Genomic DNA, 20,784 nt, shown 5'->3' with positions numbered 1-20,784 from the left:
ACTAGTGGCGCGTGCGCAGTAGTGACTTGGGAGCGAGAGAGAGAAATGCGCCGTGTGTCATCACTGCTCCTGGCACATGCGCAGCACGGCTCTCTAGGAAACAAGCGAAACTGATCAACCTGCCGCCAGTAAAGCTTTCGATTTAAAATAAATAAGCGGAACAATGCAAACCGTATGTTCGTCATTATGAGCCTATCCTGGCTTAAACAGCACAAGCGAGCATAACAAAACCTTTCGAATTGCATAACCACGCTTAGGTGATCTATTTTTATTTAGTAAGCCCCTCGGTTACCACGGCAACCACTCGGTTACGATTTGCTGTATAACGCAATAACTTGAGACCCGAAACACCAGATGGAGAGCTATTGCTCTAAAGCGCTATCACACATTAAAACCCCCGCCGGATTTTCTATTAATGTCGTTTGCAAGGCATTTGCCTTAAAACATTTTTTGGTATGCGCTTTGATTTTGTATTTGCTTTCCATCGCTTTCAGCTCTCTTGATAATGCGGTTTAGGCTTATAAGAGATATCTACAACGTTCTTGAGCAACATTGCTCTCATTTGTGCACAGTTTTGATTAACAAAAAGGCGCAACTAGAACAATGAAGCAGGGACATGCAATAAGGACACTTCTTTATGTAGGCGGCCTGAACTATTTTGAGAAATTCAATTCAGTACTCGTTCCCCTATATCGCGTCTAATACAGCGTCGGTCTTCGAAAAACCGTAAAGGATTCTGTCTCCAACAGTAGTCAGGCCCTGCTGTGTATTTCGTTGCCATCAATGTTATTTGTTTATTGAGGTTCATCAACGTTCTAAAGCGACTCAGGCGATCATGGATACCGTAGTGACGTGTTCCGGAAATTTCCACCACCAGGGGTTCTTTTAAAGTGCACTGACAACGCAAACTACACGGGCCTCTGGAATTTCTCCTGCGCCGAAATTCGTCCGCCGCGGCCGGGATCAAACCGGCGTTTTTTTTTAAGTGACATGTTTACTGGCCGCGAAGTGCCGATTTCGCCGTGGAGTTGGAGGCACATGACGTCACAACACGCGCTTCGCCGTGGAGCCGAACCGGTCCGGCCGGCCAAAGGCGGCTGCGCACTCGCCGCGAAATAGACATGCTCCAAATCTCAGCCACGGCAGTCAGAGTGCACCGAAGCCGCCGAACGTGTTGGTGGTCAAGCGCAGTTGGAGTACAGTGAACTAGAAGTATTGGTGTAGTTGGAGTATAGAAGGTCTCGCTTTGGCCGATGTGACGTCACCGTGCAGCGCACGTGCACGTGTTATGCCTCAGTATAAACGCGCCTTAACAGAGCCTGCGCTGAACCGCTAACCAACGTATTCGGTGACGGCATCTATGGGAGCCAATGAAACCCCCAACATAATCACTGAATAAACAAAAGCTGTGTCGAGGCACGGAATCGAACCAGGGCCTTTAGAGTTTGAGGCGCAGGCGCTACCACTCCACCACGCCGGATGAAACTTCAGCCATGAATAAGTGAATGTACCCTTCCGAAGCAGAAGTCTCCGTGCTTTCGCTATGTGTCTCCTGGCCTAACAGAGCTAGCCCATTAGCAATTGTTAAGAGCGTTAGCTCTTACTCATGGCGTTTCGAGATTTCGTGGGGTCTGGTACCACCCCTGGACACAGCGCCATCTGTGGCAGCAACTACTCATCGTGTTTCGAGATTTCGTGAGTTCTGTGAGAACTCATAGAACTTCGAGATTTCATGAGTTTCGTGAGCGCCATCTGGTGCTGCAACTAGAAAACAGCGCACCGCGCATTGAGACTTGTAGCTCGATCTACAATATCATTGTAGAAACAAGCACCTGCTGCGTGCCAATGATGATGTCACGGTCCAATTTGGTGGATAAAGGTGGAACTATGTTAGTATGACGTCGGGGGGACGAAATGGCAACATATTTTCGGTTTCTCGAATCCAAGATGGCAGCCATTAAAATTGGTGTGGCCTCTCATCCTTTTCCCCCTCACCAAAAAAATATCCTATGACAGGTAGGAGGGCTGTCCGTTACGGGAGCACTATGCATGCATCCATTCGTTCCGCTATATATATACTCCGACAACAACGAGCACCCATCCGGGGACAGTTGTATACCGAATTTGGTAGGAAAAAAACCATATGGGTTGTGTTATAAAAATAAAACCAAAACTAAATAATACGAAAACATTGTACACGTGGTGGAGGTAGTCGTTTTATTAAAAATAATAGTAAAAAGGAAGGAAAAGATTTTTGCTAGCCCCGGCATCTGCCATCGATACTGAAGCACATGAGCTGGGGCAGCGGAAATAAAGGACAGCAGGCAGAATGGAGAAATGAAATGAAAGAGGTGAGGGGACAGGAATAGAGGACAGGGGGAGAAGTAATATGTACAAACTATTTACACAATAAGAAATGTGTCCAGGTTGTGCGCGTGATTAGTTCATTTTAGAAAAATTAAATCACACGCGCACAGCACTGTGTTGGTTACAACTGGAGTGGGGCGTCCAGTTATTAATCGTTCAAGGTAGAACTCGCGGAGCGTTCGGTCACTGCGTGTAAGTACCTGACGGAGAACAGACGGGACGTCAAGCCCGTGTGTTCGAGGAATGCACAGAGGCTCACCAAAGTTCGCTCACGAGTGCGTGCACTGCCCTGCGGCCACAATAGCGTCTTGATGGAGTCTGGTAGTATGCCCTGCGCCCTATAGGCCGCGAGCATATCGCGACGAGCATCGGCGAACGCGGAGCAGCGAAGGAGCAGATGTTCTAGTGTTTACACTGCACCGCATCCGTCACACACATCACTCGTCGCGATTCCGTGACGCACCCGTCGTTCCCCGGGCCACACGCAGCCAATGCGCGCGAGGAGGAACATTGCACGTTGTGACCGTGTAGGTGCGCGACAGCCGGTGACGCTGTCGATGCGCTCACCTCCCGCGATGCGTGGGTCGGTGTGCTGCTTTCGGAGATGGTCGTGGATGGCCGCACGCACGTTCTCCAGCGCAAGGGGCAGATCGCTGGCAGGTAGTTGGTGTGCAGCGGTCGCGAGGTCGTCAGCTTCTTCGTTGCCGGCGATGCCGCAGTTACCGGGCACCCACTGTGCACGCACGGCACAACCTCTCTGCGCGAGGCGCTCGATGCGCGAGCGAATTTCCCGCACTAGTGTGGTACCGCGGCCGTTAGATTGCAGGCGGCTGAGGGCGGCGCGGGAGTCGCACAGCAGAGCATTCCTGGGCGGCGGAGGGCCGAGGGTGAGCAGCAGGTCCAGCCCGAGCCGGATCCCCATCAACTCCGCCGTGGTGGAGGAGCCCAGGAAGGCTGCGTGCTGCTGGCTGTGCAGTCGCAGGGCGGGGATGGTGGCCGCCGCAGCAAGGGAGCAGCTGTCGCGGGCCGCTGAGCCGTCGGTGTACACGAGGAGATGGTCCTTGAGCTCCTCGTGTATGACGGCTCTGGCCAGCTGCTGCACACCACAGAGGGGTGTGCTCCGCTTTCCCGCGATGCCGACGATCTCTCGCTGTACCTCCGAGGCAGCAGGCCAGGGCGCGCAGGAGCCGTAGGGGGGTGGGCCTTGGGTCAATTGCTCATACTCGAGCAGCGCCGCGCCCGTTCGTGAGCGCGGGTGTGAGCGCATACGCTGCAGCAGAGAGCCGCCGTCCGGTGCGCGGTGAAGCCGGTCGATGTGATTCAGTGCCCTGCGCGCTGCTTGGAGCTCAAGGGGCCACGCTCCTGCATCAGCCAACGTTGCAGCGCACTGCGGGTTTTTGGGCAGGCCTAGGCACACGCGCAGGGACTTGCGGTGCTGAAGCTCGAGCTTCTTCCAGCACGGCTTGCGCACCATGACGAGCGGCAGCGCGTAGAGCACCACCCCCAAGGCTGCGGCATTGTATAGACGCAGCGCGGCTTGCTGGGAGATGCCCTGGCCTCGAGCGGTGAGCTTGTGCACGGCGGCGGTGATCCTCTTCATCTGCAGACAGGCCTTGGTCGCCGCGGGGCGGAAGGAAAGGCGCCAGTCGATGTCCAGGCCAAGGTACCGCACCGATTTACGCCAAGGAATCAGAGTCCCGTCCAGTGACAGGGGCGCAAGGTGCGCGCGCGAGCGCGAAACGCAGGCCATGGCCACCGATTTGTCCGCGCTCAGCGACAGACCAAGGCCGCGCAAGCTGGCATCGATTGCGGTCAGGGCTCCCTGAAGGCACCCCCGCACGCGGATCGCCTCGCCCGGTGGTCCCCGGCACCACAGAGCTATGTCGTCTGCATATATGGACATGTACACATGTTGGCGCCCGCTCGTGGGGAGGGAGGCCGGCACCACCGACATGGCCACATTAAACAGAAATGGTGATAGGACAGAGCCTTGCGGCACGCCCATGTCGACCGGGCGAGGCTTGGAGAGCTTACCCCCTACTCGTACGCGCATGGTGCGCCCGCTCAGGAAGCCATGAACGTATCGCAAAAGGCGCCCGCTCACACCAGCCCCCTCAAGCACCGCGAGAATTGGTGCGCGGTGAACGTTGTCAAAAGCGCCCGAGACGTCCAGTAGCAGCAGCAGCGCAACATGGCCTGCTGCCCTGGCATGCTCCAGCGCTGTAACAACGTCCGATATAGAATCAGCCGTGCACCGCATCCCACGGAAACCCGTCTGCCGCTCGTCAAACAAATCAGCCTCCGCAGCCCGCTCGTTCAGACGCTGCAACGCCATATGCTCCGTGAGCTTACCTGCCACCGATGTTAATGCCACTAGCCGGTATCTGCTCAGCTCCGTAGGTGGGCGCCCTGCCTTTCGGATGGGACAAATTATCGCGGTTCGCCAATCCTCCGGTAGCTCCCCGCGTTCCCACACCAGGTTGATCTGCTGCAGGAGGATCTGTCGTTGCTGCGCATCCAGGTTTCGCAGCATTTGGTATGTCACTCCTTCCGGTCCGGGCGCCGAGCTGCGGCGGCAGCGCTGCAGCGCATTGTTCAATTCCGCCGCGGTGAACGGCGCATCACATGGACCTTCCGAGGCGACGGGCGAGGGACTGGCGTCGCTTCTGGGGCTCTCAGGAGCAGCTATGTTAGCGGCGTTTGCAGGGCTGGGCGGCGCGAACCGATCGGCAAACCGCTCTGCCAATTCTACATAGCTGAGCACGCTGGAGATTGCGAGGGCGGCCAGCGGTTGACGGTTTGCCTGTGGTTCGGTGATGCGCCGCAGGATGTCAAACAGCCTCCGCGAGCTGACATCTTCCTCCATCCTTTGGCATAGTGAAGCCCACTGCCGGCGGTATAGCTTGTTGGCGTCGCGGCGAGCTGCTGCGTCCAAGCGGTTGTAGACAGTCCAGTCGGCGGCTCTGTCAGTCCGGCGCGCGCGTCGCTCTGCGCGATTTCTCTTCTCGCGCAGATTGAGCAGCTTCATATCAGGTGTGGGCTGCCCTGCCCTTACCTATGCTCGTTGGGTGGCTGCGAGAGCGCTTCGGACTAGACTTGAAAAGAAATCTGCGCCAGTGGCCGCCGCCTCGTCGACCACCCGCCTGAACGCACTCCAGTTGATAATGGAGTAAGCACATTTGGGGCGCGCCTCCATCGCAGTGGGTTCAATTAGGATGGAGTAATGATCCGAGCCCCAGAGAGATGGTGATCGGCGCCATGTCGCCTCGATGCCTCTGGATGCGAAGGCAACGTCGATGCAGGAGCCGGTTGTTCCGCGTCGTCGAAAGGTGGGCTCTCCGGTGTTCAAGGGGGTGAGTCCCAGCTGCGTTGCTGCGTCGTGCAGGTCTTCTCCATGCGCGGAGTGGCGCGCACTGCCCCACGCACTATGGTGGGCGTTAAAATCACCACAGATGATTTGGCGCGGGGCACAGCACGAAGACATAGCACGAAAACAGCGCATTCCACGCGACAGCTGGACGCACATAAACACTGGCCACCGACGTGTCAACATCACCGACGCGCACTGTCACCACCACGCACTCCTGGGCGTCAGATGTCGCCGCCGCCGAGCCGACGAGGGTGTGCTGGACGTCCTGCCGCACGTATATCTAATTGCCGCACGTATTACTAATTGAAGCGTCACCATATCGCAACGCAAGCCGAATTTTGTGCCCGACTTGACCCCCCAAACAAACCAAATTTCGTTTGGGACATATCATCAGTAGATGGAACTCGACAATGGATAGACGTGCATTGTAATTTATCTGATAGGTGGCGCTAGCGGCGATAGTTCCGCTAGGCGGCGTGCGTGCACTCGTAGCCGAGCATGGTGGCAATCCAGCCCGTGTCAAAGGGTATTACATTCCTTTTCTCGAAACGAGCGGCGTGTTCTTCGCTTTCCTCGTCTAGTAACCAAAACAGCTAACGCTCGTTACTTCAATGTCTTCCAGACGGTGGCGGTCTTTTCTAAGTTTTCTAAGCAGCCGAGCGCCATAATCCCTGAGTCACCGCGGCAGCAGTGTACTGGTAACCTTGACAGGAGTGCAAATGTAAATACAGCATTCACATGGCACTAAGACTGCATACTCGCGGTGAAGGTGAAAGTATTAGTGTGTTCGAATGCCTGTCTCAAGCGAGACAGCAACATAAGAGACATATGCTACCTGCAACGATAAATCGTATGACACACCAGCCGCAGGGGCCCAGTGGTTATGGCGCTCGGCTGCTGACCCGAAAGACGCTGGTTCGATCCTGGCCGCGGGGGTCCGATTTCGATGGAAGTGAAATTCTAGAAGCCCATGCACTGTGCGATATCAGTGCACGTTAAAGAACCAAAGGTGGTAGAAATTTCCGGACCCTTTCACTACGGCGTCCCTAGTAGCGTGAGTTGCTTTGGGACGTTATACCCAATAAACCATCAAAACAAGCCAAATCGTATGACACCACCCGTAGCTGTGTACGCCGACAGGTTGAGTCACAATTATAACGCGATAACGTTAATGATCTGGTGTCACAGAGCTGGTGTAAGTGTTCTTCGCCGTTATCGTTGGTGTTGTAGCACGAGAATCTCCGAATAAAAAAAACCCAAAGCTGCCTGAGTGCTCGCCTTGCGAGGTTCAGCTACGAGTGGTGGTGATGAAAAGAATTTATTTAGCTATATATAAAGAGATGGGCTCGGTCAGAGGCCCCTAGTAGGTCTCGCCCCTTACAATACAGGGCGGAGTCCCTCATTCCGGGACCCCATTGGTCCTCACCGCTGCGCTAGTCCGCCGCACCTGGGCCTGTTGGGCGGATAGTTCCTGGCAGCCGAGCAGAGCCGCCTCCCATTCCTCTCGGGTAGAGGAAAGGGTGATAGGGAAGAGAAGCATTTTGCCTGTATGCCCAAACCATGTGAAAGGTGCCGGCCACCTTTCCCCATAATAAGCAGCGGCCGTCAAAAGAAGAATCAAAGTGCTTGAGAATCGTCGGGCACAGCAGGTTGTTTTTAAAGAGCCTAAACAGAGTTCGTTCGCCAGCTTTACTCCATCCTTCATAGGAACCGGGTAGCGCTGGCGTTCGGCACGGTAGTGCTCAGCAATATCTTAAAACAAAAAGAAGAGGGCTGTGATCTGGGCTAAGATTCTTCCAAGGAACGACTGGTGCACGGTAAGTGAGTGCGAGGGTTGCCTCATGGGCGGCTTCGTTACCTGGCATGCCTTGGTGTCCGGGGACCCATATGATTAAGCGATGAGTTGGATCGCAGTCGAGAGTACTGTGGCGAAGAATTTCGCGTGCAAACGGAGTGATCCATCCCAACTCAAAGTTACGACAGGCTCGGCGAGAGTCTGTGCAGATGAATTTACAGTCGGGAAAGAAGGCTGCGAGGGCAATCGCTACCTCATACGCATGGTGGTGGTGGTGGAAAACACTTATTGCCAAGTAATACAGATGGGGGCAAACCCCCTAGCATAGCACGCAGCAAGTTCTAGGGGGCTGCCCTTACAGGGCAAATAACAGCCCTTTAGGGGTATCCGCTTCAGGCACTGGTCAGCAGCAGCGGACCTGACCAGGAAAGTCTCCCAGTATGACTCCGCCGTGGATTGAGATGGAAGGTGTGCGAAGGTAGAACATGTGAGGAGGACGTGATAAGAGTCTCCCGGTTTCCTGCAGAGCTAACAGGAAGAGAGGAATAGTGTAGGGAGCAGTTCGATGGTCTGGAGTCGGCGCCAGTTCGAGGCCTGAGTTAAGGTTAGGGAGAGAACCGGCGGTGCGTCAACATGCCGTTTATCTCGGTAGTAGGTAAGACTTTCTGAACGTGAGCAGTCGCTTCTGGTTGGAGGGAGGAGGTCCAACTCATGCCCCGAAATTCAGACCTCGGGCGAGGGAATGGACCTCCTCTTTACCCGGGAGGCCTGCGAGTGTTCGGTTCCGGATAAGAGTTACAGGGAGGGTGGGGTGCCAGAAGCGTAGGAGCCGAGCTGCGGTGCAGGATATCAGGCCTTTGGCGAAATTGAATACGGCGGATTTTGAGTCGGAGAGAATTTTGCTGGCAGAGGTGGAGATGAGAGCGAGTGCATTGGGCGCTTCCTCTGCATTTACCGATAATTTTGTGGTGATGGATCATGATGAGATTAGTCGGGCTTGATTTTGAGCGACGGCGAGAACCATGTGGGAGCCAGACGAGTACGCTGCCGCGACCACGTAGGCTACATCGAAACTGTTGCCGTAGAGCTTGTGTAGGGCTTTGGCGCGGGCTGCCCTGCGTTCTCCTTCGTGCACTGGGTGCATGTTCCTAGGGATTGGAAGGGTGATCAGATGGGAGCGTAGGTCTAAAGTTAGGGAAACCCCCTCAGCATGTTAGGTAATCGAAGCCATGCCTAGCTGACAGAGGGGAGTGCGGCCTGCCGCGGTACTCGACCGGCGAGTCAGTTCTGCTGTTAGGGTGGTTTCTATCAGCTCCTAAAACGTGTTGTGGGTACCGAGGTTGAGGAGCAGCGCAGTAGAGGTGCGGGTGGGTAGGAGGAGGGCGACCTTTGGGCCGCTGCTGAGGAGCGCGCTGATTTGGTCCCGCTCATTCTGCTCGTGATGAGTCGAGCGGGGCGCTCAGAACGAGAAGCCGTCTACCTGTTTTCCCTCGTGTATGACTGCAGGCGTGTACCATTCCCCTCTGAAGTGGTAGGGGCCTGCAATGTCGACGTAGAAGACGTGTTTCGTTAAGCCATAGTGCAGTGCAGGGCATCCACCCGCGCCTAACGCCGGCCATTATGGTGCTCCTTGTTCATCTTAGCCGGAAGCGGTCGAAGGTAGAGGGCGTGTCTCCACTGTTCGGGCACTCGACCCCATTCCATCCTATGCTGGTCATGTTGGATATATAACCGATCCAAGAGGCGGTGACCGGACAAGGTCTGGGCGAGACGCGGGTGTTGGTTAACGAGATGCGCCTCGCGAAGTTCCCGACAGGTGTTCACCACCCCCAACGCGAGTAGTCGCGTGTTGAAAGAGGAGATCGGGAGTTCAAGGGCTCTTTTAAAAATTATGCGGAATACAACCTCCAATCAATCTTCGTCATGTTTCTGTATGCGGAGGTAAGGAGCCGAGTACAGTACTCGACTTGTTACGATGGCATGAGCGAACCGCACCACATCCTTAATTTGCAGCCCTTCTCGCTTGTTGGAAACGCGGCGAACCATTCGGCCCAGCTACGAGAGCTTCACGTGCTTACATTGGTGTGCTCAGCATACGTGGAGAAGAAAATTAAATATAATAATGATTGGTTCTTGGGGAAAGGAAAAGGCGCAGTATCATGTCTCATATATCGTTGGACACCTCAACCGCGCCGTTAGGGAAGGGAGAAAGGAGGGAGTGAAAGAAGAAAGGAAGAAGGAGGTGCCGTAGTGGAGGGCTCCGAAATAATTTCGACCATCTGAGGATCATTAACGTGCACTGACATCGCACAGCACACTGGCGCCTTAGCGTTTTGACTACATAAAAACGCAGCCGCCGCGGTCGGGCTGCGCACCGCATCCTATACTTTGCAGCCCTTTTCACTTGTTGGAAATGCGGCAAGCCATTCGGCGGAGCTACGCGAGCTTCACGTACTTACACTGGTGCGCTCAAAAAACGTGGCAAAGAAAATTAAATATACTAATAATTGGTTTTGTGGGAAAGAAAATGGCTCAGTATCTGTTTCACATATCGGTGGACACCTGAACCACGCAATAAGGGCAGGGATAATGGAGGGAGTTAAAGAAGAAGGAAAAAAGTGGTGCCGTAGTGGAGGGCTCCGCAATAATTTCGACCACCTGTGGATCTTTAACGTGCACTGACATCGCACTGCACACGGGCGCCTTAGTGTAAACGCAGTCGCCGCAGTCGGGTTCGAACCCGGGAACTCCGGATCAGTAGCCGAGCGCCCTAACCACTGAGCCACCGCGGCGGGGAAAGTGGACAAGGCCAAACCCAAACATCCGCGCATGCTTCCTTTCGGGAAACGCTCCTCCTAAGGCACGAGCACCGCCATCTACGTCATGAAATTTTCACTACTATTGCATTTTGCAGCCATGTTCACTATATCTCATAAAATTCCTCATTCTATCAGTTAATAAATTTTATAAGCGTCTGGCTCACAACAAGATGAATCGTTTGACATTCTGCGGAAGCCCCTGCGACAAACAGGCCGACAGTAATGGCCGTCTGACGGCCTTCGGAATGCACAGTTTGGGGGCGGAAAAGTCGTCGTTGCGAAACGCACTGATATTTTGGCCTTCATCTCAATAAGTAATTTCATCCTCAAGAATATGCAAAGTCATTGGACACCATTTTGAACGTTCTGTATCAAGCGGGCGGCCCCCAAATTTTATGCAAATGGAGGACGGGGGGGGGGGGCCCTTCGATAGCTGCTATACTGGCACATATATAACGCATCCAAGGAATAGGTATCAATTCAGGCGGTACGCACGAACTGTTGCTATGCGACACACTGTGGTTATGTGTTAACTGTGTTGATCAATTTTACTTTCAAAGCAGACAGACGCGTCCTTGAAAACGTTGGTAAGAGTAAAAGTTAGTAAGCATGGAACTTTCCTGCACGCTGGTTCTTGCCACGAAGGTAGTAGGCGTTTTATTTGTTTGTTTAGTTTGTGTTGTTCTTTCTTGATTTATTATTATTTTTATTTCGTTATTGTTTTCAATCTTCATTCGTTATATTTTTGTTTTCAACTATTTATTTTTAGTTATATATTGTTCTTTTTATTGATACTTATTTTATTTTTATTTTCATACCCTTTTGAATGATTTGTTCTATTTATTCTGTTCTATGTGATTTATTTTGGCTGTTATAGATTGGAAGACAGAATGACAGGGGTCCTGTTAACTTGGAGATCGAAGAAGGCACAATAGCTTAATGTGCATAATAGTATACAATGCCTGCAATGTTTCAACTTCGTTCTGATTGAGAGCGGAAAAAGAAATTAGAATGGGAGTCGTTGCGTTTCTTGAAGAAAATTTCGCACAGCAGAGCGCACACTCCTGCCGCTTCGTCCAAGCAAAGAAGTTCCAGTGGAAAGAACAACCGGAGAGGGCACAGGCAAACCCAGTTGATGAAACGGAATTTGTAAAAGACGCTTCCTCAAATGAGAGAAGCTGCGGCAGAACAGCAGGAAGTGATCTGTTGTCTCAGGATCGGCACAAAAACGGCACAGTGAGGAAACCGCCAGGCCAGATCTTAGAAGGGGGAAATTTAGAAGGGGAGCCCGGCAACGCAAACGCGTGACATTCGAGATATGATGTAAGAGCCGAGGCAGCAAACTCCTGAAATATTGCGTAGCTGCGAAACCTCACCGCAGCTGTATATGCACAGGTTGACAGGACAGCAGTAAGTGGGCCGCAGAGAGAGGCCTTTGCTAAGGAATCTGCAACCTCCTTTATGTGAAAGCCCGTATGCCCCGATACCCAAAGCAACCTTACCGAATTTAGATGGAGTGGAATCAGGAACTTAAAGAAGCGTAATGCCCGAGACTCAGTGAATTAGGATAATGAAGAGCAAATGATGAGATTCCGTCGTAACCCGACTAGGGAAACGGTAGTTTCTAATTTTCGTAAGGCAAATACTATTGTAAAATAATTCAGCCGGATAAAATAAAATGAAGTCAGGAAGACGGAGACAAAGACCAATTAACTGAAGGCGGAAAATTCCTACACCTGCCTTTTCGCGATCCTGCGAGGCATCGGTGGCAATAAGAATATGAGATGGAAAGGGCGTTAAGTAGTCCTGCAGCAAATCCTGAAGAAGAACAAAGGGCTGTAGGTTTGCATCCGATGGGAAATGTCATCGAATTCAATCTGGACAGATGAGTTGTTATACATTTGGCGGAAATCTGTGAAATGAATGTTTATTAGATCAAGGAGGGACTGCACGAAACATATCTGCGGAGTATGCAAACGAGACGAGGCGGCACTAAAAAAAGCCTGCAGGTTGATTAAAAAAAATATTATAATGCAATCGTAAAGTGGTGAGCCGCAGAATTTCAAAAATGTTTTGCCTGTTAAAAGGCGAAACCTAGCTGATAAAGATGGGATTCGCGCCTCAAGGTGCAGAACACCATTGGGGAAATATTTTGGAAGCCCCAGACAAAGGTGCAACGCCTCCCGCTCCAAGAGCACAAGAGGGCGAAGTTTATAGACAGGAGGTCATGACAATAAAACAAAGCCGAACTCCAAAATTGGGCGGAACTACATTTTATAAATCATCAGAAGTGTATGGCTTCTCATGCGTGACCGAGCACTAGAAAGCCTGCGCACGATGCCAATGGCCCGAACTCCTTTTGCAGAAACTTGCTTAATGTGTCGCCGGCCGGATGGAGTAATGTCGTATAAAACTCCGAGATACTTCACGGTCTGAAATGAGGAATTATGTTATTTCTGTAGACCAGGCAGATATTTAGAGGAACAGATACCGGAAATACTAACAATGCGCATTTATTCACTTTGAGGGACAGATGAATTCTTCCTAACCGGCTGTCAAGAGCATTGAGGTAATTTTGCACGTTTCGATAAGGAGTGTGAATATTACCTGCTGATGGAAAAAATGCAATATCATCGGCGTACAGATATGTTTTCACATTTTGAATGCATGGAATTGAGCTTAGAAAAATGTTAAAAAGAACAGGTGAGAGAACTAATCTTTGCGGTACACCTCTTTTCTATTGAAATCTCTTACAGGAAACGCCATTTTTGCAGCAATAAAATTCTCTATTTTCTAAAAAATCAGAAATCGAGGCTACAAAACAGTTTGGAAAGTTGAGTTCCTGTAATCTCAGTAACAGAGTCAAGTACTCAATGCTGTCGAATGATTTACTGATATCCAAAGTGACAAGAGAAGCAACCTGTTTTCTGTTGCGAGCTAACTTAATAGCACCCTCTAGGTCAGTATGAGCACACCAAATTGAACAGCCCAACCTGAAACCAATTTGACACGGATTCAAGAGAGCATTTTCAGAAATGAAAGGCATGACACGGATGAGAAGGACCCTTTTCACAATTTCACTATGTTCGATGTTAATGAAATAGGGCGTATGTTTTCGAAAGTAAAACCCTCTCCTTGCTTTGTAAGCAATGTAACTATTTCAGCAAGACGCCACTCATTGGGTATCCAAGGACATTTAATGGAATGGTTAAGTAGAGCCAAAAGGTCTTCAGGAGAATTATTTAACAAAATTTAGATCACACATGAATTGACCTTATTATAGCCAGGGGCCACTGGTGATAAGCGCAGAATAATTTGCGCAGCTCAAGCATAGAGACCTCAGTGAAATGTCTTGAGGTGCACGTGAATATAGCTGGAGAAGGTAGGGCAGATGCAAAGCGAAGCTCTAGGCCTCGTGCAATGTCCTCTAAGGCCTTGGCGATGTCATCAGAGGACAGAACGAGGGATTCAATGCTGACAGCAGGTGGAATCACTTTTTGCGCCTCATGAATTTAAACAAAGCTCGTTTATTTCCTTATTGTGAAAGTAAATCATAATTATTTGCATAATACTTCTCCTTTGCGCTTGAGACAGTGCGCCTAAATATTGCTGCAACAATTATAATCCAACCAATTTCTTGGGCATTGGTTTATGAGAAGTTTCTTCCAAACTGCTTTCCGTCGTCTATATGCACGCGCGCACTCACAATTCCACCTGTTGTTGGCGATTGCACCCTTGGTTCCCTTGATCAAAAATTCAAACATTGACATGCATAATTCAGTACTGAACCTAGGTACACCTGTAGCGTTGTATTCGGCACTTGTCTCAGCGCATGGCTCTCAAGTGATTTTGGGAGTTGATTTTATTTTGTCTCTAAAGCAACTGTAATTAATTAACGTGCGCTGATGTCGCCCGGAAAGAGTTAATTTACACGCAAACCTGAAACTGCTGCGTAGATTATCACTGTTTGTTTCACAGCAAACAGGCGGCAAAGACGTAACAGAGACTCCTGGGAAGAAAAAGTTGAACCGAAGGCGGGCGGCATTTACTCCAAACAAACGTAGGCAATCCGGAATTGCTTCAGATAAAGTGGTTGTCAGAAAACCGGTCAAATAATTTAGAACCAAAGCTGTCTGTTTTAAACCCGCAAGTCACACGGTGCGAATTGAGGTCACCAAGTAATAAAACCTGAGAACGGCTAGTAAACATGTGTGAGTCAAGGGGCCTAGTGTCATCCACATCTGATGGGAAATATGCATTTGCTACCGTGTACGGCTGTTGACCTGGGACACTGAGGTCAATCGCTAGGTTTTCACAGTCAGTGTCCGCATATTGGAAAGAAATTCGTGCTTTGTGACAAAATGTTGTAGAGATTAGCAGTAACAACCCTCCCCCCGTGATGAGCGGTCAAGCCGGAACGGGCGGTAATTTTAGAGATGATAATTGAAATCTGTAGCTAGCCATGTTTCCTCTAATACAATTAAATCTGGTAGAAGCTGACTGCGTAGGCAATTTAAATCTATTGAAGCTGAGAATATAGAACTGCAATTACACTGGAGTACACTTAAGAACCCTATCTTGGCGGGAGTGCCGCAACCGCGACTGCCGTTTTCTGTGTCCTGGCGTTAAGATTTTGATTAGCGTTATATTTCTTTCTCTTCGACTTGTGGCAAAATGTGCCTGCAATATTCAAAGGAGACCCACTTCGTTTTTGGGCGCGAATATCTGACTCCATGACCACACAGTCCATAGAGCATGCGTCTATAATGAAGTTCGGAAGAGATAGCACAGAAGCCCTTTGTTGCCCATTTTTTTTGGCCCTGAGGAGCGCAATTGATGACCAATTCCGAAGCCACAGGAGGCAAGAGCGGAGCGGTGGGCACCTGCAGCAGACTGGTCATCGTGGTAGCTATGACCTACGAAATGCAGGTGCATACGGTTTCCACAATGCGATTCATTGCATTTTGCACAGCTTTCTCAACTGCCGCTGTGATAGCCTGGGACCAACTGGCATCCATTATGGGTGAGCATTTGGCGGCCACACTAGAGTAGCCGGCTTTCTCCTTGACTGCGGCAAAAGCATCTCTCCGCGTGAATCAGTGTTTGTACATAAGCTCGAGCATCTGAACTTCTTGTGTTCGTGCAGGACAGTCAGGTGAATCAGCAGGGTGAGCACCGGTACACAAACGACATTTCTCTTGCTGTTCGGGACATTCCTCTCTTCCATGACCTTCCACACATGCACAGAGTCGTAAGGCCGATTTGCAGGCTTTGCCGCTGTGGCAAAATCTCGAGCAGTTTTAACACTGAAGGGCCGAGAATTAAAAAAATCTACTCGAAATACCAAAGGCCACACCTTTATCTCTTACGGGCAGAATATTGCAAATGTGGCAATGACGGACGGTGTAGGAATTTTTACTCCGTGGACCATTCAGCTGCATCGATGGACAGCGATCACTCCTGCAGACGATTGGTTCTCAATCGTTTCCATAGGGATCAATCGAGAGTCGGCCCCTCAAACTAAGTCCTTGGAACACGCTAGAGGAGGCTAAGGAATGCGCTTACCGGGCGGCTGGCGAAGAACGGACACTTCAACAGGTCTTCTATACAGTCCTTATCGGGTGGCCTGCACAAAGTGCCACCCCTACCGAACTACCGGACATTAGTAATAAGCATGAAATGTTTCGATGTGGATTGAAGAGCCGATTGTAGTGCCTCCGGATCGCTCAGTCGGATAGCGCCTCCATCGGAAGGCACTAAAGCAACTGCAATGCTGGAAACGCCACTGCGGGAAAAAGAGATCAATTGGGAGCTGGCCTTTAGGAAGAGAGGCCGGCCAGGGGAAAACCACTGGCCGGGAGAAAAAGTAGATATTAAGCCTCCGTCCTACGCCCAATCACCCTAGAACAGGAGCAAGCAGGCACAGACAAGAAGAAGAAATTGAGCAAACTAGAGCAACACCGCCACGTACGTAGCCGCTACCCCGCAGCCGCAGAGGAAACTGCCAGCACATAAAGCGCCTGGCAGGGTACTTCCGGTTAAAAAACATTCCCTCATCTTGTTATTTTAAAGCGATAGCTGGCAAATGTGGTGCCATATTTTATCACCACCGGACCCGTAAACAGTTACTGTGAAACTTATTTCTCCAGAGATGAAAAGGCTGCGAGGAAAGCGCGCACAAGCACACTGACACGGGATGACCATCAGTCTGTCCACTGACCCAAGGAGCCAGTTATGCGCGTCTTCAACGTTGTCATCAATGCGGATTCACCTATGCACGCCTGCGCCCTTTGATCCACTGCCACGTTTCTGTGCCAATGTTTTCGACGATATCGTATTTTGCTCTATTGCCGTGTTCATGCCGCAACGTTCTCCACGCAAACGCATGCAGCGCAAACCACTCTGTGGCTACCGCGACATTGTTTAAGGGGAAATACTAGTCCGTTGGTAGTACTAGCGCGAGAGCGTGCCAGTTTATCAGCAGGCATGACTGGCTGCGATGATAGCATAGCGCTCTCGCAGTGGCCAACGAAGCTGATGTGATCGCGCTGCCGCGGGTTGGAATCCCAGTTGCGCTAATATTAATTTATTTATGGTTTACCTAAGTTCACACTCAAGATCAAACATCACGCAAACTGAATTGCCTATTTCTACTCGTGGAGTAGTGCTTTCGCACTTAAACAATGCAAGTTCTATCATGTCGTCTGTGGTCTTAGTTATGATTGCACACTACTTCCAAGGTCGCAAGTATACTTCTTTTAACTCCTGCTCTCATAAAATTTCTTATGCGACGAATTCAAGACTTTTTAGAGCCGTCATGCTAGCAAAAGACGCAAAAAGCAGACACACCGGGCCCGTGAAAAAGTTACCGTGAAACATTTTTTTATTCCAGAGATGAGAAAGCTGCTATGAAATCGCGCACAAGAGTACTGACACGGGATGACCACCAGTCTGACTTTACAGGGAAAAATATAATTTGCGAAGAAAATATAAGTTGAGCATGCGCAACCACAAAAGACGTAACGCTTTGGAGGCAATAAAGAGGAGGCTTATGGCATGTCTAGAAACACTCTCACTTCTTTAGAGGCCAAAATCGTTCGGTGAAGCAAAATAGATGCGGTGCAGTGCGGTAGTCAATTGGGCCTACTGGGGCTAAAAAGTAGGATAAGCACCCTCAGGATTACAAGTAAGCAAAAGATTTCAAAGCAGGTTCCGATTATACAATGAACCTTTGATGCCGTCGCTTCGTAAATTATAAGTAGACTTTAGACTAGATTGTGAAAGTATGAAACGTCGCTTGAAAGGCGGTTGATATTTAAAACACAGGGATGCGCTGCGCGTGGGAGTCACCACCTGGCAGCTAGTATGAGCAGGAAGCGGCAGCACGACCCACAGAAAGATTTTTAGCAAAACTTCCTGAATCATTTTTCTTGTCTCGCAGGTAACCCATGGAGACAGCTATTCGTTAACAGTTGGCAAGCGCTTGGAATGAGAGTCTGAAGAAATATGCGAAGTAGTTTCGAAGCGGTTGCTTTAGAATGGAACGATAAATTTGTGTTGTGAAGCCGGACATACTCCCTAAAGACGCTCTGTCCGCTGGATGTTTCCGCGAATTGGGCATGCTTCTCGAGTAGCCTGAACAGCGTATTCAAAACAAGTTAGACAGCCTAAGCAGCGTTTCGGGGAAAACCAGCTCTCAAGCACCTTCTCGAACAAAAAAGAATCGCGCACTGCAGCAGATGACGGCTCAGAAAACCACCCGACACCTCCTGCTTCTGCGAAGCGAACACCACCTTTGTGTTGAAGCGCGATGTTGGCCATCTGCTACTGTGCACGCTTCTTTTATCGTACTGCTTCGTGATGCTTCGTGATGCTTCGTGATGCTTCAGTGTAAAGCGCTCTTTGATGTCTTATTCCAAAGACAGTATTTGCAACGCAACGTAGAGCATGCGGCAGATTGTCGTACTACAAAAAAAGCTTGGGTGATTACAGGAAACTCCTAGAGGATAAATCGCCTGGTGGGGTATTTCCGGCTTCAATACACTCACTTATCGTGTTATTTTAAAACGATAGCTGGCAAATGTGGTTCCACATTTTCTCACACTCTTCTTTAATGGGCCTGCCAACTGTTAACGGATGGCTGCCTACATAAGTGCTCCGTGAGAGGAGAAAAATGTTTATTAAAGTTTTGCTTGCGTGTCTTTCTATTGGTCGTGCTTCTGATACCTTACAGGGCCTAGCTGAGGGTGGCTCCCACGTGCATGCATAGCGGTGTTGGTGCGTCTCCTCCGAAAGAACTTTTCAAGCTTTCTTAATAACTTGGATGAATTTGATTGTTTTCAGAGAAGGACAACGGCGTAGGAAGCATATAGGATTGGTCAAGTTGGTCAGACATGCTAAAGGGAGTTACAGCGCAGCATCAAATGACGAGGACAGCAGGAGAGCACATGGCGCTTGTTCGTGTATGTGCTCTCATGCTCTCCTCGTCACATGATGCTGCCCCATTATCTCCTTTAAGACGTTGTAGGGGCATTCTGAAATAGAAATTCTGCTTGGAAAACTTTTGCTTCCATGTATTCTAATGGGCTCTATGCACACTTTTCACTCCCTGTCGACTCCGGCATATGAGAGCGGCCCCTAGGTTTGTAAACACGTTGTTGGTCTACAGCGAAACTGAAGTCCAGTTCACACAGTTGAGATCTTTTTTGTTTTTGAAGCACACTCTGATAACTTCCCGTGTGACAATATTTCGACTGCAAACCAAAATTTTAATCTCATTCCGCCATTTCCTACACTGTTTGCAGGCCACACAATGTTTAGGTAGATGAATGACCTCCCCAGTCGACAAGCATAGCCCGTGCTCCAGTGTTTCAAGCAGGGTCCTGTCTGGCCAAAATAATATTTATCTCCTCTTAGTGGTGTATCGTAGACGGCTACGGCAGCACATATAGGAGTAGCAGAAGAATGTACGTACGTTTCCTGTTGTAAAAAAGCGCAAGGAAGAAAAATCAGTACCTTGGAGGCAGTTTCAAGATAATACATACCAGCGGTTATCTTGCCTTCGCAGTACATGCCCTGCCCAAGCCCATTTCTTCCACTTGATTTCGAATAGGATGTCATTAACATGCGTTTGTTTTCTCAGCCACTCGGCCCGCTTCCGGTGTCTTAACGTTACACCTATCATTGTCCTTTCCATGGCTCGCTGTGTTGTCCTTAACTTAAGCTGGACCCTTCTCGTAAGCCTCACCGTTTCTGACCTGTAGGTGACTACCGGTAAGATACAGCTGTCTTACACTTTTCTCTTGAGGGATATTGGTATACCTACCATTGCGGGCACGGTACGCATCCGAACATGGCCTCAAATGTGCTCATCTTTGCCTGCCTGCAGGTTCCGCTACTGACCGGTGCATTTACAACGCCATCAACTATGTTCAGCGAGCTGGAATACAAGCCGATCGCCGAGCCTTATCTTCAGCCGCCCTCAGTGACGGCGAGGTGCGCTGTCTACAACGGAATCTACCCCAGAAGTTTTCACCAATCACCGTCGACCACGGTCCTGCCGATTGTCTACATAAGCAAGCACCTGGATCCTCACAAACTCAGTTGCGGGCACGGTACGCATCCGAACATGGCCTCAAATGTGCTCATCTTTGCCTGCCTGCAGGTAAGACAGAGTGCACGTTCGTTTCGAAGCAACCATTTGTCTCTTATTGTCGTGCCGTGCTCCCGCACACTGTTTTTGATTTTGTGTGATTGCTGGTCTGTATTTGTTAAGCTTGTGACACGTGGGGATGTTGAATTCAACCCGGGTCCCCCTACCGTTGATGAGAATCTGGAACAAATTCTTCAAGCACTAAAGGAACATACGAAAACGCTTGGTGATATTAAGCGCCACCAGCGAGCAGTACAAAAGGACGTTAAAGAAAATGGTACTGCTATAAAAATTCTCGAAGACCGTCTAAATAATCTTGAATCTGCACTTTCCAGTGTAACTAAGACAGAAGAAGTAGTCAACGAGTTAAGAAAAGATATCACTCAACTTTCGAAAAAGTTAGATGATTTTGAAAATCGCCAGCGGCGTAATAACTTGATCGTATTTGGACTGCCCGAAGAAGAAAATGAAACCCCTGATCACCTTTCAAAAGCTGTAAATGAAAAATTATTCACTGTGGCTGGTGTCTGCCCTACTAGTATGGAGCGAATGCATCGCATAGGAAAAAAAGGAGCATCACGGCGGCCGGTGATTTTCCGATTATACGACTTCAAAAAAAAGATCGCAATTTTACAAAACTGCAAAAAGCTTAAAAACACGGGCATTTCTGTTGGGGAAGATTTTTCAAAGGGTGTGGTTTATCGCAGAAAATGCCTCTGGGAAAGTGCCAAAAACGAGAAGTTGAATGGAGCACATGTGCGTCTAGTACACGACAAGTTAT

The 20,784-nt window shown here is 49.9% G+C and overlaps 1 pseudogene across 1 annotated transcript in view; it reads left to right on the top strand.

Moving 5' to 3' along the window:
* LOC144129642 (uncharacterized) overlaps nucleotides 1-20,784 on the top strand; it is a 388,920-nt pseudogene that overhangs the window by 163,872 nt on the left and 204,264 nt on the right. The window contains exon 4 of the transcript XR_013313924.1: nucleotides 19,740-20,015. The product of XR_013313924.1 is annotated as an uncharacterized LOC144129642 (transcript). The remainder of the gene's footprint in view (nucleotides 1-19,739; nucleotides 20,016-20,784) is intronic.

This window comes from Amblyomma americanum, chromosome 4 (assembly GCF_052857255.1).
Source record: "Amblyomma americanum isolate KBUSLIRL-KWMA chromosome 4, ASM5285725v1, whole genome shotgun sequence".
Lineage (NCBI taxonomy): Eukaryota > Metazoa > Arthropoda > Arachnida > Ixodida > Ixodidae > Amblyomma > Amblyomma americanum.
This window is presented reverse-complemented; position numbering and strand designations above follow the sequence as displayed.